This window comes from Anas acuta, chromosome 6 (genome assembly GCF_963932015.1).
Source record: "Anas acuta chromosome 6, bAnaAcu1.1, whole genome shotgun sequence".
Lineage (NCBI taxonomy): Eukaryota > Metazoa > Chordata > Aves > Anseriformes > Anatidae > Anas > Anas acuta.
Window position 1 is genome coordinate 33675601 of NC_088984.1, and position 18800 is coordinate 33694400.

The 18800-nt window shown below is 35.8% G+C and overlaps 1 protein-coding gene across 3 annotated transcripts in view; it reads left to right on the forward strand.

Annotated features, from left to right (window-relative positions):
* The window catches only part of ZNF804A (zinc finger protein 804A), a 151745-nt gene that overhangs the window by 59827 nt on the left and 73118 nt on the right, over positions 1-18800 (forward strand). The window lies entirely within an intron of this gene.

Here is an 18800-nt window from a genome sequence, read left to right on the forward strand (position 1 = left end):
TTATTTTATATTGAACTGATACTTTTGCTAGGGCTGATTTTATGTACTTTTTATGCATTTTATTTGAAGTGTTAGTGGTTCTTTTAATGTCATTTATCATTCTTGTATCCCAATGCATAATGAAGACTGTAACTCTCTCCCTGCCTCTTTTCCACCTTCCAGAGTAACCCTATCCTTCCCTTAAGATTTTGAGAAGAGCATCAGGAAAACTTAATGGATGTAATTTATTCTGAATATCTGGTAGCATAGGTTTGCCTATCTAACTATCCACGTATACAGAGATGTACACTTTCCATAAATCTGTGTGTGTTTATGCAATGGGACACCCTATGGGCATGAATATGCCTATGTATGTCTGTGCATCTACACACGTGCATCCCTATTTTTGCAATTAAACTAAATATATAGTAATGATTCATTCTACAAAACGTCCTTCCAAAAAAATGAAATTCCACAGAATGATTTATAATTTGCTAGGAGATGGGGAGGCTCAGACATTCCTAGCTACAAAAAGTTGATGAGTGATTAATGATCATCGTTTGTGGACCCCTCTATTTTTGGACTCTTTGAAATTATCTCAGTAAAAAGGAAATGAACAATATTTCTAGAAGCTTATGTCTGTAAAAAAACATTCTATGTTGTTTCATTAAGTAGATTATTATGCTTTTAGAACATGATTTCTTCCATTTTTATTTCATCCCTTAACTTTGAGAAGCCTTTCTTCAGCCTCAGCAGTTGGTAACATTTAATTTTGTGTCATTTTATGTCTTTAGAGATATGTTGACATTTCTGGTTTTCAGAATCACATTTTTACATTCTGTCATCAGCCTGAGTGTTATAAAATTCTGCATTAACCTTTCTAACACATTTAGGTGTTATACAGAAGATACTTTTTACAGAATAATGTGTTATTCATTAACTAGGTAGTAGATATTCTATGAAAGAATTGTCTGAACACCAAAACTCAGTGAAGATAATCATACATATATGCATTAATAGTTTCTGGGCATGGCACATAATTATTATTCACATTATTCACATAATAGTGAACCTGGAATTTCCTTCAGGAAAAAGTCACATCTCCAAATATGCACTTGAGCTGTGCAGGCAGTGTCCACTCATCTTGGCTTCCCACAGTTTTTAAAAGTCTCTGGGTTGGTTTGAAAGAGCCTGCCAATGTTTAAAAGACTCTGTGGGGAAGAAAAGAAAAACGTCCACATGCAAAATTGCTCACCAGCCCTTAAAGCACCGTGGATGGTTCTGATGTGTGAGGGATGTTCTGCTTCAGCATGAGAGAGATGATGAATTTAACTGAGGGCAAAAATGTGTCCCGATGTGTCAGTAGTTGTGTGTTGAATCTGATAAGCACGTTATACTCATTTGTCATATAACTTCATGTACTTCTATAGCTATTTAAAGGTTAGTACCAGAAATTCTCAAAGTATATTCAATCTTAGCATAATCCAAACATATTACATGCTGTAAGTACAGATTTTAACGTGAGGAATAGCTACAGTTCACAAGGACATGCCCCAAACTGATGAATGTTACCGTGAGTATTTGTACCCACACAGACTTTTAAATGTTGAAGTGTTTAAATGTTGAAATTCTGGGTCAGGTCCCACAAGCAGTCCATGTGCATCAGTGTGGGGCTGCCTTTGAGTTTCAGATGCTCTCAGCAGGGGTTATTAGCTTGGGCACTGAGTCACAGTGACCCAGCTCCACTGCTTTGCCTTTCAGAGCAGCCTTGGATGGCTGCAGGTCAGAACTGCTTGCGCTGCTCTCTGCGGTGTAAAAATTACTGCTGGAAATTGAAACAAGGCTTACCTTGGCAGTGTGTCACTCTTTAGACAGGGTCTTCTAAAGTCTCTGCATTTTTAACCTGTGACAGCCAGGTTAGAATTCCAACTTTGCTCTCTGTCAGTGATCAGGGATTGAAGAAGTGACTTTTTCACGCATTTCCAATCATAACTGTATAGTTAATAATTCACACAATCCAACCACTCCATGGGCATTTACTTCACCAGCCAGCTGATATTCTAATATGTCCAGAGAGCAAAGATCTAACAATCAACTTCTATTCCTATAATTGTGTAACAAAAACACACTTAGAGAGAGACAAGGAGGAAGGAGAGCGGTAGAGTCACAGTGTTTGTTCTGCTAAAAATGTAAAGCAAATTAGAAGAATTTATTCTAAATTGAATGCATGGGGTTTTATTTTACATTATACGATTCCAGGTAGCATTATCATGGTTAGCTCATGACCTAAGATGGCACACCAAAATATTATGTGGGCAGAGTGTGCTTGAGAATGTGGTTTTCTTAAGATTTTTCTTCCTACCACCATATTGCTGTACTCTGTACAACTGACAGGCGAGCAAGGAGAATTTAGGCATGGGGTGTTTGCCTGCGATAAGTAAATTGCATTGTTCGTGTGCCAATTAGTCTGGAAGTCGTCATGCTGTCTAGAAATTTCATACTGATTGTGATTATTTTGTTAAGCCATGTTTGTCTAGATTTCAATTAATTATTATTTTTTTTTTTTTTGATGGAACAGGAAATTCTGACTGCATCAACATGGATTATAATGAGAGTTGATAGTAATCTGATTAGTGATTTATCTAACCAATGAGATTATGCTTGGACATATTTAACTGAAAAATGTTTGGGAAACAATGCGCCAAGTAGATAAAATAAGGTATAAATGTAATTTTTAAAATGGATCTTCACAAATTTTGCCAAGTTAATGTTTCTGAACCCTGCACTTATTTTCTCACATAATGAAGGAAACATATATATATATGTATTCATTGAAACTACTTAATTTTTGCTTAAATAAGCAAAACTATAATTTTATCTGAATTCCAGTGGTTATGGTTAGAAACAATACTGGCAAAAAGTGCAACATGCATCTTCGTGGAAATTTAAAACTCTTCTTTATGTCACTTGGAAGTCAAAAGGATCATATTAAACAAGTCACTTTCAATCCAAAAAAAGTAACTTAACTCATTGCATTTCCATTCCCAATCAGATCAAGTAACAGATCCCCTTTTCCACCTTTGTCTCGTTTCTTGATGCTAATATGTTGCTCTGAGGCATCTGCCTGGTCCTGTTTTCTGTGAGATATAATTGCATTTTATCGGAAGACATATCTACAATGATCTACTGCAGTTTAGAAAAGATTTTGCCAGAACGCCACATTTATCGAACAGCATGCCATAGAAAGCAGATTATTGAGAGACGTTGGACATAAAAACTCTGCCTATGACATATAGAAATGGTCTCTGGTTTTTGTAATAATAGGTCTGACTGCAGGCTAGATACTAAACTTTATTTTCTGGTCCCAGATGGTTCTGAAAGCAAATGTCAGAGCCTTATTAAATGAGTTAACATTATTGTTAGTCAGAAAAAGTCAAGTGGCTTTTTTTTTTCCTTTTTTTTTTTTTTTGGTTAAGATTTTTTTTCCCCATGTGTGTTTGGACTCGAAAAGTTGGCTACTTTGTGGAAAGTTTGTGCTCATTCAGTCTTAGCCCTCATCCTGTGAACAAGGGGGAGATGCAGTACTGGGTATCATGGTTTGTTATGCCTGAAGTATTCTCAACCCTTCGTTTAGGTCAAAATGAATCAAATTTGGTAGATGATTTTCAACCAAAAATAGTCACTATTTTGTATATTAATTATCATGAATTTCCTTTCATCGTAACATAGGGCAATTAAATTTAATCCCAACTGAGGAATATTAATATTGTCAGAGGACAGCAAAGGTGAGCAAGAGGGGTGTCAATTTAGAGCTGATGCACTACCACTTCTGCTTGAGAAGGATGAGAAGCACCAGATGAAAGAGAGAGTTCCTTGGTAACACAAATAGGCTAAAAACAATTGCAAGATCATTATAAATGCTCTGAACACGGGTGCTTTCAGAGCCACCAGTTCTCATTTACTATGGCAAATGCTTCTCCATATACTGTCTCAGCTGGCCTATGGAAGAGGTTTTACTTAGCTAGATGCAGACCTCTGAATCCTCTCTGTCCTCTTTCTCCTGCTTAGCGTTATGAATGTGGCTGTCAGCACAAAGATGGAAAGTTCTGTTTGTTTGTTTGTTTTATTGATTTGTAAGGAATGAGAATGAGACCTTTGTGGTTTTAAGATGTTTTCTGTTTCAGGTGAGGAATTCTAGCGTGGTAATGGTTGTGAATAGCTAGCAAGTGAAGGCATCATGAAAAGAAATACTGTCTGGAAGAAAAGTAATTTCACAGTAAAATACTATTAGTTCTTTATCTCATGGACTCTCTGTATTACTGAATTGCTATCCTCTCAGTGTTCTTGGGTGAGACATTCATTATGGGATTCAGGACACCTGTAGCCAAATAGGAAAAATGGTATGCATTCATTCATATTCATGGGCATGAATAGTCATAGCATTGAACTTTGTAAGTTTGTAAGATGGGAGTGTACAGTTAAGGAAATAGACTTACACTCACAAAAATATAACTTTGAGGTAGATTTAATCATTCAATGATAATTTGCATAACGTCTGCATATGGTAAACAGGTTGTGTTGCGTGTTTTTTTGATTCATTTGTAAACATTGAAAAATGGGAAATACATTATTTTGGTTCTACAACACCAAGTTCTGTTGAGGTTTCAGGTACTTATTAAAGTGACTAAACCAGTGAACCAGCAGTTGGGTTGCTGCATTGAACATCTGGGATGCCTAGTGCTCTGAGCTGTTGCAAATCACTGATTTTTATTTTTATTTTTTTAAGCTGAAAGGTTTTCATAGCTTTTTTTCATCTACCTTTCCGTGCACAAAAACATCTTGTGTTCCTGCATTTGTATGCGTAAATGCTGTAATAACATTTAGCAACAATGCAATACTTTTGCCAGTAGTGTAGGATAAAGATACAGTGAATGCATGAGCACATTTCAAAATGCTAGACAAAAATAATGACTTCAAATTGAATGAATATAATTACAAACTATTCAAATGATGCTGATTCAAACACCACTATTATTTAACTTCAATTATAAATAAAAAATATTTTTTATTATTGAAAGAGAGAAAAAAAACATTTTTATTGAAGAATTATAATAAACATTGTTTCTTTATCTTGTAGTTACTTGAAAGGATTGTGAAGAAGTTTTGCTTCTTTATTTTTTTCTCTCCCTCTTAGATTTTTTTTCCTGGCTCTATTAGAGGCTCATTGATTTCTTGCATTCTTTGAGTGTTACAGCCTAACTGAAACCTAGCGTATTGGAAGGCAAATGCACAGTTCCTAATGATTAAATTGCTTCAGTTCAGATTCTGATGCAAATTTGACCCAACTTATTGGAAGAACTTAAGGTTCTTATGAGGAACATTTCCTATTTTCAGGATGGAAATCAGAACAGTAAAAATCTTGTAAAAGAAAATGCTGGTATTTGCCAGTACTTTCCTGTGTAATCTTAGCCCATGACATAATGGCAGCTTAATATGTTTCTGTGGCCAAGTTTCCTGGCACAAGTGTTGGGGGGTAAAAGGACAAACTAAGACCACATCAGCTGAGCAGTGTTAGAAAAGTGTCCAGTTTAGGTCTGATGAAGGGTGGACTATGTCTGTGAGAAAGTTGAACTTCATTTGCATTTGTCTTTGAGTGCTGTTTCTCTGAGTTGTTAGGTAAGCTGATGATTCAGACCTCCTGGTATTTCCTGCATAGAGATAATGCTTTATAATAATTTATTTCTTACCCCCTCCATAGTGTTAAACACTTCATCTGCAAAAGGCATGTTGGTCAAGTTTGGTGATTGAAACTTGAAATATAAAGCCCAAATCTGAACTTCATAAATTAGTTTTTATTTTAATCTGGGAAAACTTTTTTTTTTTTTTTTCCCTGGGGAAAAAGCATAAAGAAATGTTCTGTTGTTTGGAAGAGGGAATCCAGGCAAGTGGATTCAAAGAGAGCCTTATGCCATAAGGACAAACATTAGTGCACAGCTGCAGGTCACAAGGGAGAGTCCCCTTCCCTGCCTTTCTTCCCTTCCCCTTTTTCCCTTCCCCTTCTCCCCTTTGGTGCTGGCAGGGCTATATTGCAACAGTTTGTCTGAGTGAAAACATCAGGCAAGCCCTTTAAGTTTCTTACCTTCATGCTTGGTAGCAAAACATGGGGGGAAAAATCCTCTGCTGTGTAAATATGTTGAAGAATAGGTTGTGAAGTCCCAAACTGGCAAAAATGTTATCAGGCTAGGCTGAGTCGATGAGCAAAGGTGGTCTTGGGTGTCTAAATAAGTCCACAATTGCCACTTACAGCCTCTTCTGAAGGAGTTAATAACAATTTCTGAACACAAAGAAGCCTGCATAAATAATAGCCCTAGACAAATCAACAATTACATATGCTGTTTACACTAAAATAAAGATTATAACACTTACTAACAGGTTTATGTGGTAAACTTTGCTTTATTCTTGCACTGATTATTGCAGTATCTGTCAGGGGAGAGGTGTCTTTTGGAGACAACTGTGTTCCTGACAGCCCACATATAGCAAATACAGTAGTATTTTTGTTTGTTTGTTTTTTTGTTTTGTTTTGTTTTGTTTTTTAGTTTGTGTCAGTAGAATTGCTTACCTGCCTAGGACCAGCCAGCTAAAGCAAGTGTGTTTGGTCTGGGCATCCTCTGTATGAAGTGGGAATCAGATGAGAAATTTATTTATTTGCTTTTTTATTATTATTACTTTCAGCTCATTAAGACAATCTGTAAGTACCCTAAATTCTCCATTCTGAATTAGTTAGATAAAATGATGCTAAGGTATATCACTTCCATTTTTTCATGTTTAGAAACAAATTTTCTTATGTGTATTACACTTTTCTGTTTGTCTTTCCTTGTAAGAAATTTAAATTAGTTGTGAAAATAAGTTGAAAGACTGAAAAGAGCATTTCAGTCAAAGACTGCGATGACTGAAATTGTCATTTATATGTTCAGTTGGGAACAGAAATCTTTGGTAGTTTCTTGGTTTGATCCCTACCTTGCATTTATCCTAGCATCAGGCTAGAAATTGGTGTTCCATTCTGTTTTCCCTTCAAGTAGCTTAATATTGCATATTCCATGTTGTTCTGTAGTTCACTTGAATATGAACAAAATTCAAAGTAAATAATTAAAATAGAATAAATAATCTTGCTCTGCAAGGTCTGGCACTGCTATTTTAAGTGCCCTTACTGGAGTGTATTCCTGTCCTTTCAAGGTACTGTTTTCTCTTTTTATCTTTCTTGCTACTTGTTCTGAATGGATTTATTTATTTATTTATTTTTAATTCACAACCTGATCCCTTGTCTAAAATGTAACCTACATCCCATTAAAGTAACTTGGAGTCTCATACTGTATCTTATTTGGAAATTGGAATGGGCTTATTATTTTAAGGATCATACATGACTGGAAAAGCCTGGTTTGAATTAGGTTGGGAAATGCATTTCTTGTGTTAAAATGGTTGGGCCTTCAGGATGACTTTGGTTTTGCTCACATCACAGCAACAGCCACAGAAATGCATCATCGGCGTTCTCCATTTCCTTGAGGTACCTGTCGGATACATCCCGGCAGTTCTGCAGGGGAAGGTGTGCAGCCCTAGCCCGACTGCAGTTGTCAGGTGGAGTCATACATCGTAAAGTACAAAACTTGAAGCTCAAACAAACAATTGGATTGTTTCAGGCAAGAGTGTAATCAGTGTTGTGAAAGAAGGTCTCTTAACGCAGCAGTGATTTATTTTCCTGGTGGCCTAGCAGTTTGGAAGGGAGCTAAATTCAGGAATGCATGCTGAGACACAGTGTTGCTGGTCAAGCAGTGGCTGTGGGCTGATCCTCCTTTTACTGTTTCCCACTTCCCTGTGGGTCCGCAGGTCCAGCTACCACGTGTCTCTTTCTCTTCCAAGTAGTGTAATCCCAACCTTCCTGGGACCGCTGCTAGCGAGAATGCCCTCGACGCAGTAGAAGTAATGTAATGCTTTAAAAGTTTTTTCATAAGATTTTTTCAGACCCTGTATTATTCATTTCATTGATGTTTTCTGCAATTTAATTCATCATGTAGAAGTGTTTTTAAAACTCTCAGATGGTCCAATATCAAAAAAAAAGATTTAAGGGAAGAAGACGTGAGGGAGATAGGGCAACCTGATAGCAGCCTCTGGCTTAATATATCTGGTGGGAAATTCTAATTTACCATCAAAGTGACAGCGACTCACTTGGTATGAAGTGCCAAGGAGACAGATGGCAATGTTGAAATGTTCTCTGTTGTGCCTACCATCAGTTTTAGTGAAAAGAGAACTCAGGAGCAACAACATGTTGTAGTAGAGTAAATAATATTTGCTTTCACTTTTTTTGAGGGAGGGGAGTTTGTTTGTTTGAAGCTGCCGATACAAAGCTGAGCTCAATTCTTTAGTGGAGATGGAATAGAAATGTTTTTTACAAAGACAGTCTGTTATTAAAGTCTTACTACCCAGCAACAGATAAATTAACTTTTCCTTCCAGTAGAAAAGCATCAACTGCAATGTGCAAGGTCAGTGGAGGCAAGGTGGGAAGCGTGTGAGCCCTAGGCTGCTAGTGGGGATAACCCTGCTTTGGGGCATTACAGGAGAGCCTCTGTCATTATATTTTGTCTGATTCACATCTTGTTATTCCTGCTGCTGCAACGTGTGCCAGGCAGATGCTGATTTGTGGCAGTTCCTTGTGATGAGTAGTAGCATATGGGATTCTCACTTGTAATTTATACAGGAGCAAATGAGGCTCCATGTTGTCAGACTGGACTTGGAAGGCAGCGTGCCATGGTTTGTCATAAGAGGCTCTGAAAGGTCGTACAGACACATCTGTCAAGTGTGAGCATCTGAAACACCTTTATTTCAGTGGGAAGAGGAGGTATTGCACGAAGATCGTTGCCAATGTTGTTCCTTTGTTTCTTATCCTCAGAAGATCTTAATAATAATAATAAAAAGTAATCTTCATAGGAGTAGCTTCTTTGTGGGAAAATAACAGTGTTTAAGAAACTTAAAATTATATCATGAGTTTTAAATGGCATAAATTTCTAATGTAGGTAGCACATATATTAATCTTAGCATATATGGTGGTCAAGTGGCTTGGTCATTGTGTTTGTTTTTTTTTTTTGACTAGGGTTCCAGCCACAGCAGTAAGGTCCAACTGGATTTGTAAAAAAATCCAACTGGATTTGTAAAACTTGAAGGAAATGTCCATTTTATACACAGAGATTCTCTTTCCTACCTTGGTTTATTCTAGGACAAAAATATGGGGAGCTACTACTATTTAGTTTCAAATGAAGTATTATAATATGGCAAGTATTACTTAGGTCTTGAAAGAAATGTATATTCATATGTATGTCATTTTTCCCATCTTCTTTCAAAAGTCATACTCTTTTAATCTATAGTCTTGATCCGCTACACATTACAAACTTCATGTAGTCTTGATTATTTTCTACATATTTTTATTTCCTTCTAAGCACTATATTTGTTTTTGCAAGAGAACAGAAAGCAGTCCATGAACATATGCTTGACCCTTTGGAGAGACCTTTTCTACTTGCTTGCTTTGGTTACATTACCATCTTGAGCAGACATCAGGGTTTTTATGTAAGCACTGTAAAGGTTTTAATCTGTAACATACTGTGCAAATGAATTATAATTCTTCTTTTATGGCTTTATTTAGAGCTACTTAAGATCCACAGATTTTCTTATAGGGAATAGTAGGTAAAAAGCTCAGCTTCTTTGTAGGTGTGCTTACTACCTTCCTCTAGGAAATAGTTTATGTTGTTCTAGACAAAACACGCATACTCTCTCTGAATGTTTCTGTATTATATCAGATCCCGAATAGAAGAGAATGATACAGAAAGTTAAAAATTATTTGTGTTTTAGATTTTCTAGCTTACACAAAATTGAAGACTGAAAGAAAAAAAAAAGAAAGTAGGAGTAACTGATAGATTTAAGTGATGCTTAAATAGCTAGGTGCTGGCCTTTGTTTCTGGAAAAAAGTAGATACAAAAAGTAAATACACTAAAAAAGTAGATACAAAAAAAAAGTAGATACACTAATAATTCATATTCCATGGACATGTATTATTTGTTCTTGAAAAAGGTATCAATAGTTCAGCTAAATGTATTCCCAATTTAGTTTAGTATGTTTTCTATAACCAGGCAAGTAAGACAGAGATGTTCTGCATTATAACAAGCACATCATTAAAATGGCAGATGACCATAAAATTAAATCTTGCTGTCCCATGGGATATTTTTGAATGTTAAGTGAAAGCATCTGCAACTGATTATTTTGTCCTTAGTAAGCTCAAACTGTCCAGAACCTTGAGCTCTTAAATGCAAGTTCATCTGCTTATGTTGTGTATTTGTGATGAAGTAATTGAATAAACAGGAGCAATATATTTTTAATAACATAGACTTATCTCTGATTGATTGTGATTAAGGGCTGGGTTGAGGTCTTCCTATACATGTATCGTTTTGATCTAGCTGTTGGTGTCATGTCAAAGATATTACCAGGGCATCTTTAAGACTACTTATTGGGTTTGGTTCATATGGAGCTATGGCACCCCTTATTTTTAATTTGTAAACCTGGATAAGAGTAGCAGGTGCAAAAGTAAGAATGTATATATTTATTCCAGTTGTGATAGAAGCATTGGAAACACCAAGAGGTAGAGAGGAAGAAATTGGTTTGACACTAAACCTCTAGGAATCTTCTTATAAGCTAGCAAATCTTTTAGTATTTGCTCTGTGCTTCTAAATCACGTGAACTTACCACTCCCAAGGTTGTGTGTTGCCTATATGGCACAATTCACTGTGTATAAATACAAATTTAAAAATAGGTCTTGGTTTTCAGGCTAATATGCTTTGTAAGAACTAGTTTACAAATACGCATTTATCCTGAAAGCCACTTTTCGTAAATGAGAGTGGCTGTATTGCTTACAGCATCATTTCTGCCAATATCTGTGGGGTATAGCAGGTGTTCATGTTTCCCTGCTTTTGTGATGCAAGACAGAGGAGCAGGTTTCATATTAGATCCATCCCTAATGACTTCCGTATTTCTGTATTGCTCATTTTTGACCAGTGAAAGTATTAAATTTAAAATGGATGAAAAAGTCATGGGGATTGTAATGAACACATCATTTTATTTATATACATAGGAACTTGATCCAATGGAAAAATATCATAAATGTAAAACTTTTTTTTTTTTATAAAAATAAAAAGCTTATTTTTATATTAACCACCAAATTTCATACACTGCATATAACATATTTTAAAACTACATGCTAACATAACAATTGTCTTTAACCGTTTAATTTCTCATCGCTCTTCTAAGCCATGTTTATTTAATGTAAACCTGAAGATGGGTCTCAGAAAAACTTTTTTTTTTTTTCCTTGAGAAACTATAGTTTACGTGAAAATAATGATGCAGGCTTTTCTTACACACCACTATTAGATTTTAATGCTGTCTTGTCCTTTTGGGGTGCTACTCTGTGTGTGTATATAGCATACATTTGTGTGTTTAGGAAAAAGAAGGCAAAAGTAAAGGACTTCATGAATACTGAAGAAGTGTTGGTGCAGGGAAGGGCTCTCTTATTAGTATGATATTAAACTATCTCAATGGACTGAGTAGAGCTGTGCAGTTAGAATAGTCCAGATCAATCTTACTTTTAAAATGAGTGAAATTACAAACAAATTTTGTTCAGGAATGACTACGGAAACAAGAAGCGAAGAGTGGTAGTATAATGGAGGTGAAGTGTTCTGCCCTGATGACCATTTGCTGCTGTTTTATTTCTTGTCACATATTAAGAAAAAATCTAAAACATGTCAGCAAATAGTACTGATGGTAGTGGTTTCTTGCAAACTCAGATAATCTGTCCATGTGCAGGCTACGATCTCTCTGTTTTACAACCTCCTTTAAGAGATGGTACCTGCAAAAGCAGCAGCTATATGCAATCAATTGATTGCTAAAAGTTATTATCCCCCTAGGATGCTTTCCTTTTTATATGCGCTAGAACATTAAATTTAAAAATTAGGCCTGCTGTGAAGCTAACAACAGTCTTCACTGAAAAATGTCAATCCACTTCAAAGAATTTCAAGAAGATGCCTTATTTTGTCCTTCACTTAAAAAAAAAAAAAAAAAAAAGTTTGAAGCAGCTGTGTAGCACATCCTCAGTCTAGCCCAAATCCTGTCTTAGTGTGGGGAGTAAGGAGCTTAAAGGTGGTCCTGTCCCTGTGCTGTCTTGCTGTATTTGGGGGAAGGTTGGAAGATGCAGTTTTGGATGCTCACCAACTTCTCTTGGGAAGATTACAGGAATTGAAGCACTTTCTGAAGTGGGCCTCCTGCTGAGCCCCTTCCTTTCTTCATGCTGATTGATGATTTACATGCCAGACTTTGGCAAGACTAAGTTGTTTTTTTTTTGTTGTTGTTGGGATTTTTTATCAGACCTTCTCCCAGCCAGCACAGAAACAAAAGGCATCTCCCACGAGACTGCTGTTAATAAACCTTTAGGATTAGGGAGTGTAAGGAAATGTTTGCACCTGTTAAGCTGATGTTTTGAAAGCTCAGTTTCTCAAGGTAGTGCTATCTAACTGGATAAAAATAGCAAAGACAGAAAACCTGAAAAGGAATGCCATTGAGTAGAAGAGTTGGTGTTCGAGTTATAAAGGGAAAAAGTTTCACTGTAGGGAATGAAGTTACTATTTAGTGATGGGTATTTTTATAGGTCGATGGAAAATGAGAGCAGTAGGGTGCTTTGGTTTGAAGTGCAGGGGACTGTAAGAGTGAGCATTAAAGTACTTAGAAGATCTTGGGTCAAATTTTGCTTTACCTTCTCCAAAGTCATCAGAGATGCAATAGATAATATCAGGATGCAAATTCTAGAAGCTTTTAAACTTCAGGTTTTAGAAATTCTGCTTTTATATGGTATTTTCTATTCTTTCCAGTGTTATACCAGTTCCAGTCTTGTTTTTTGTATTTCCTGGTCATTTCCCGCATTCACAGCTGGGCTTGTTCTCCTATCCTGTTTTATTTCTGTTGTAGTTTCCATTTTGCTATCAAGAGTTTCCAAATTGCAGGGACTGGATATCAAAATACTGAATTGTCCAACTGAAAAAGCAGTTGGAAAACTCCTTACCACACTAGTGAGAAAAAGAAGAGCAACCTAGCTATTGTCGAGTCAAATCCAGCTATATCTTCTACAAGAAGCCATGGAGCTGCATTTTGTAAGATCACAATAGATTTTTCTAATGCTTATTAACTTCAGTATTTTGTGCCATTTTGAATAAGTCCAAAATTGTTGGGGATCACAAATGGAGCTGTGATAATTATAAATCTTTGGATCAGTCCTGTTTTCCTTTCCAAGTGTAACTTACTTCTGTTTGCTTTTCAGTGCTGAATAAAATAAGACAAAATTAACTCGCAAGTGTTTGCGAAGGAGAAGCATAGTGTTACAAATATATGGCTGTGCGTGCAGTGGGTTAGAGTCGTCTTAATTAAGTTTAGCCAGCTAAAACTTGAAGGTGATTTAGCTTCCATTTCATGTGCTGTCAGCAGACAATCCATCCCCACAATTTTAGCCATATGTATTAGTGCCAGAGGTCTGAATTTATTCTTAACTTTTTCCATTTGCTGTTTGGGGGAAAGGCTTAGAAATGGGGAGAGTAAGCAACTTGTTTGGTTTTGGATGGAAACCTTCAAGAAGCAGCTTTCTTTCTAATCAGACAGCAGTGATCTGGAGAAATTTAAAAAGTTTTCAGTAATTTTCAGTAACTTTGGAAGTCAACTGTGATTGTGATGGAAACATTGCCAAATATAAAAATGGCATAAGAAGTAACGCGCAGGATGCAAAGCAACAACTCAATACTTGCAGTCTGTCAAGCTTGTAACAGTAAAGGGGAAAGCTAGATTTATTGGTAATTGGTTTCTTATGAGGTTTGTCATCTTCCCTGGTGGATGTCACTCTTCATTTCCACACTGAACTGTATTCAGTCAGACTATGTAGCAAATACATGGAGGTTTATTAACTAAATCCTGTTAGAGTTTTTGCATGTGAGCAATGAAGAACGAGAGATTTAAATAGCAGCACTTCATAAAGGCAGTATGTGTGGTGAAGGTCACTGCTGATATAGAAGAAACAGCTTGATTAAAAATCCTTCTATAAAGTTAATCATTAGAAGAATGAATTATATTTAAAAACAGGTTTTTTTAATATTACTTTTTTTTTTTTTTTTAATGTGAGAAGGTCAAGTTCTGTCTACTAGGTGTATTTACAAGCAAATTATTTTTTGACTTTAGCTTTTTTTGCCCATTTTTAAGTTAGATCAATTTTATTCAAAGAGAGTATATGATATAATGCAATTCTCTCAATGCTCAACTGCACATTAACTAATTTATTAATTTACTAGTAATTGTATTGATTTCTTTATAATTTAGTAATAGTAATAATTACAAAAATGTTTTGTAAAACAGACAAACAGGAAAAAGAAATGGGAAAAACACTGCTCTGGATCATACCACAGCCTAATATTCTGCCTCTAGCAGTAACAAGAGACAATTTCTCAAGTCCAGCCTCAAATTCTTTGCAATTTCTTTGCTTCCCAAGCCAGGTATGGAAACATTATCAGATTTCTCTTACAATAATTTGTCCAATCTGCCCTCAGATGCATAATATTTAGCATCCTTGGCATCTTGTAGCAGGAAGTTCATGGCTTAACTGAACCTTGTGTGGTGAGCTACCTCCTGTTTTTTTTGGTCTTAAAGTGGTCTAATGCAAAATTCATTTAATGATGACTGGTTCCTGTGTTAGAATAGCTAGTAACTGGTCCCCATTCATCCTCTCCATGTCATTTCTGATTTTATTACTCCCTGATTATAGGTGGAATGACTACAGCACAAATACACGGTATTTATTTATCTTAAGGCCTTGCTCTGTATTCTGTAATACATATTGCTGTATACTTTTTTATCCTATTTCTATAAAGAAAATGATAAGGTTGAATTTTCTTTATTTTTACTGAATAGTTTGGATTCTTACATGGGTAAAAATGACAATTTTAAAGTGGAAGTGAACAAGACACGTATGGAGCTTTTATGCTTATACAGACTTTCTCAATAGCAGGGAAAAAAAACAGCTACAAATATTTCACAGTGGAAGAATAAGAAAATGCACAATTAATAGGCTCATTTTTTAGATAACACACCTTTTATGTGAAAAAAGCAGAACGTAAGGTATTTGAAAAACGTATTGAGTCTGGAAAAGAAAGAAACATTTCAAATAGGTCTGAATAGCCTGGAGATCAAATAGCCTGTTTCTGCAGTTAAATAATGATTGGATTTCATAGTGTGTTTATTTACAAAGGATAAACAAGTGCATTTATGCAACATTGGTAATACAAATCTTGGCTCTATATGAATTACTGTTTTTCCTGTTGGTGTCTGTAAGATCTGCCATCCAGAGTTAGGGTGTTTTCTTTCTTTCTTTCTTTCTTTCTTTTTTTTTTTTTTTTTTTTTTTTTTTGTGTGTGTGTTTGTGTGTGTTTAGTTTTAAAGAGCAATTTCTCAAATAAACTGTAAAGTATGCCTTGTATTCTGCTAAGAAAATGACTATCGAATAACAAAGTGCACCCCTAGCTAGCATTCAGTAAAGTAATATAAGAAGAAAAAGAGTTTTTGCAACACCTGGAATGCTAACTCTCTCCATATGTGTTAGTAATAAACTCAACAACTCCCCAGGAGTAATATTTCTATTTATATAGTGCAGTTTTCCTGCCTTAGGATTATCTAAATAAATTGTATTGGCGATATTCAAAATGTAAAATCGTTTGGTACAATCATGATAGCACGTGTGATATTTTAAATGTGTCATGGCTTTTCTCTAAGCATGTGAATTGGTTTCTCTCTGCTTATGTGTGGTCTAACAAGATAGCATTTTTTCCAAACACATGCCCTTGTAATCATCATACAACAAGTACATTTGCTGTATCAAAATGCTTCCACAGCACTTCTGAATACCTGGGGAATCCTTGAAGTGGCTGTGCTTACACTAAGAGAGAAGAATAGTGCCCTTTTGCTTATGTTTTATGCTATATACTATACAGTGCTCTCTCCATAACAGTTTGTGGTGGAGCTGGAGAAAGCTATGAAAAAGATCAAAGTAAATGTTGTAAAAACAAAACAAGTAAAGAAAAAATATTTTGAGGTGGGATGTTTGGTGGTATCAAATACTGAAAGTTTTCTGTACCCTAAAAAAGATTGATGCAATGCTTCCTAAATTGGGTAATCTACAAAATCTTTGCAGGAACACCTATTGTGATAAACACTACTCAGTAATGCTTCTTCATAAGCACTGATTTTGCCAAACAGACACTTGTGGAGTAGCATTTGTGGAGACATTTGTGGAGAAACCTGTCTTGATGTGTTGATCTCTGCATGCATTGCAAACCTTATTTTGTAACGATGTTAAAAGTTCAGTTACTTCTTTTGCAACCAGTATATATTGTCGTATCCTTTAAGAGAGGATAGATACATCCGAAGTATTTTTCTTTTCTTGGAGAAGGTATTTTAGAAAAACATTTAAAGTACTCATTGGGGACAGTATGCACTAGGAGCTGTTTTGGGTTCATCTGTCTTAATTTGCGTCGTACAATAGATCAGTACCATAACACATCAATGCTGTTTCCTGGCACCACAACTTTCTCATGTCATTTGTATCCAGCTTACAAATACCAATCACTCACTTGACTGAATTGTTAAAACGTAAGACCTAGGATGGACTGAAAATGTCAGCATTTCTTTGAATGCAAATTGTTGTTTTCAAAGTTTTGCTTTCAATTAAAATCTGTTGAGTGCAAGTTGATTTAAGCTAATGCTGTTGTCGGGGTGTTAAACAGTTCTGACTACAGCAGGTTTTGAATATTTTGGCAGTGTGCTGCAGAGGTGCATCAAGCTTAGTGTTTTAGCATGGATCAGGAGTGCAGGTTTGAAGTCAGGCTTTCATTTCCACTTGCCATGTGTTGGAGCAGTTTTCAAGAGATTTTTCTCAGGTGGGTCCTTGTCTGCTCTGCTGGGCTATATACACTTTGTGATATGAGCATGCTGACTGGGAGAAGACAACAATTAACTCTGAAATCAAAGATCTGCTCCTACTGCACCCCATTTACTAATGGCATAGGCAAAGTTAAGTTGTCTTTGCGTCCTGTGTTTTGACAGAATGAAGCATTTGCACAAATGATTTACCAGATAAACATGATAGTAGCACCTTTCCTAATTAATTTTGAAAAAAATGACCAAATAGGTTTCCAAAATTTCACTAGTTTGCCCTTTCTTTTTCCTTTTTTCTTCCATCTCTCATTAAATTGTGTCTTCTGTGCCACCAACATGGAGATGTTCCTTACAAACTTATTTAATCTTTTTACTTGCCTGAACTGTTACTTTCTCCCCCTTCCTCTCCTTCCACTCTCATTCATGTCCTTACCCATTCACTCATTTTTCACTTTTTTTTTTTTTTTTTTGTAAAAGGAATTACAATCAACTATCCCATCATCTTAGAAAAATCAATAAAAAAGTATAATAAATCTCTTTTCCATCAAGCTTCAATTTCCCCTTCTATTTTGGATCCATGAACTGCTTCACAGAGGACTAGCTGATCTTTATTTTTTTTTTTTTTCATCTTGCACCTTTTTCAAGACATCAGCTAGTTCTTGTCCACACTGACATTGAAGTTGTTAATGATTTGCTTTTAGTGATTTGTTGATCTGTTCTCTTCTCATCCATCTTGATTGCATAGTGGCATTCAGAATTGTTACCTGATCCTTTCTTAAACTTCTCTTTTCTCTGGGCTTTTAGAATCCCAAGGTTATTTCTCTTTATCTTGTCCTACTAGTGAAGTACTCACTTAAGCAAATCCACAATGAAACTGGAAAAATAGCATATGAAAGTAGTGCCCAACCGACCTTTCCTTTTATGAGTAAGGAGAGATTCTTGGCATGAACTGTAATCCATCGAAGACTCTGTTTGAAGGTACAGGATTTAGGGTGTGTGGTAGGATTGGTCTCTGATGAAGGGAGGTTTATTGTATGTTGTTATGAGAGGAGCTGGCCTTTCAGAAGGGAGAAGGCATCCAGGGATGTAGTAAAAAGTATGGATGGAGGGGGAAAGACTATTGATTTAGCACAAAATCAAGTTACTGGAAAACAACTTTAATTGATACGTCAGAGGAGATGAAAAGAAGGAATTACCTGCCTTTTGTGCACATATTAAGAGCCTGCAATAAATAACAAATAATGAAACTCCTCCTTTATAATAAACTTGAACAGGTTGCTAATAACGTGGCCTAATGGGAAAATTCAAATGATTGAAATGGTGAAAATACATCTAAATAGCACTGAGGGCAGAAGAGAAGTGGTAGCTCAAATATGTAATATTTTCCTGTTACTAATAATTTAAGAAGTAATTGTCTTGAATAACTCACAGCTCTACTTTTTAACATACAATTTGCAAAATGGGGATCTAATTCACTCTGCAGTAGACCACCAGCAGTGAGCAACATGGCCAGCTGCTTAAAAGCCTTCTATAATGTGTAGGAAGAAAAATCACTATTATGGGAGACTCCAATTTGTATAATGTTACTGGAATCACGGTGCCTTCCTAAGTACTGTTTGAATTTCTTTCTTTTTCTTTAAAGAAGAAGAAGAAAAAAAAAAGAGTATATATGTAGATGATTAATTTTCCTTCTATGGAATTTGATTTTGAGAGAATTCTATATTAGTCTTCATCTTCACAGATGAATACAAAATTAGTGATAGCTTAAGTAC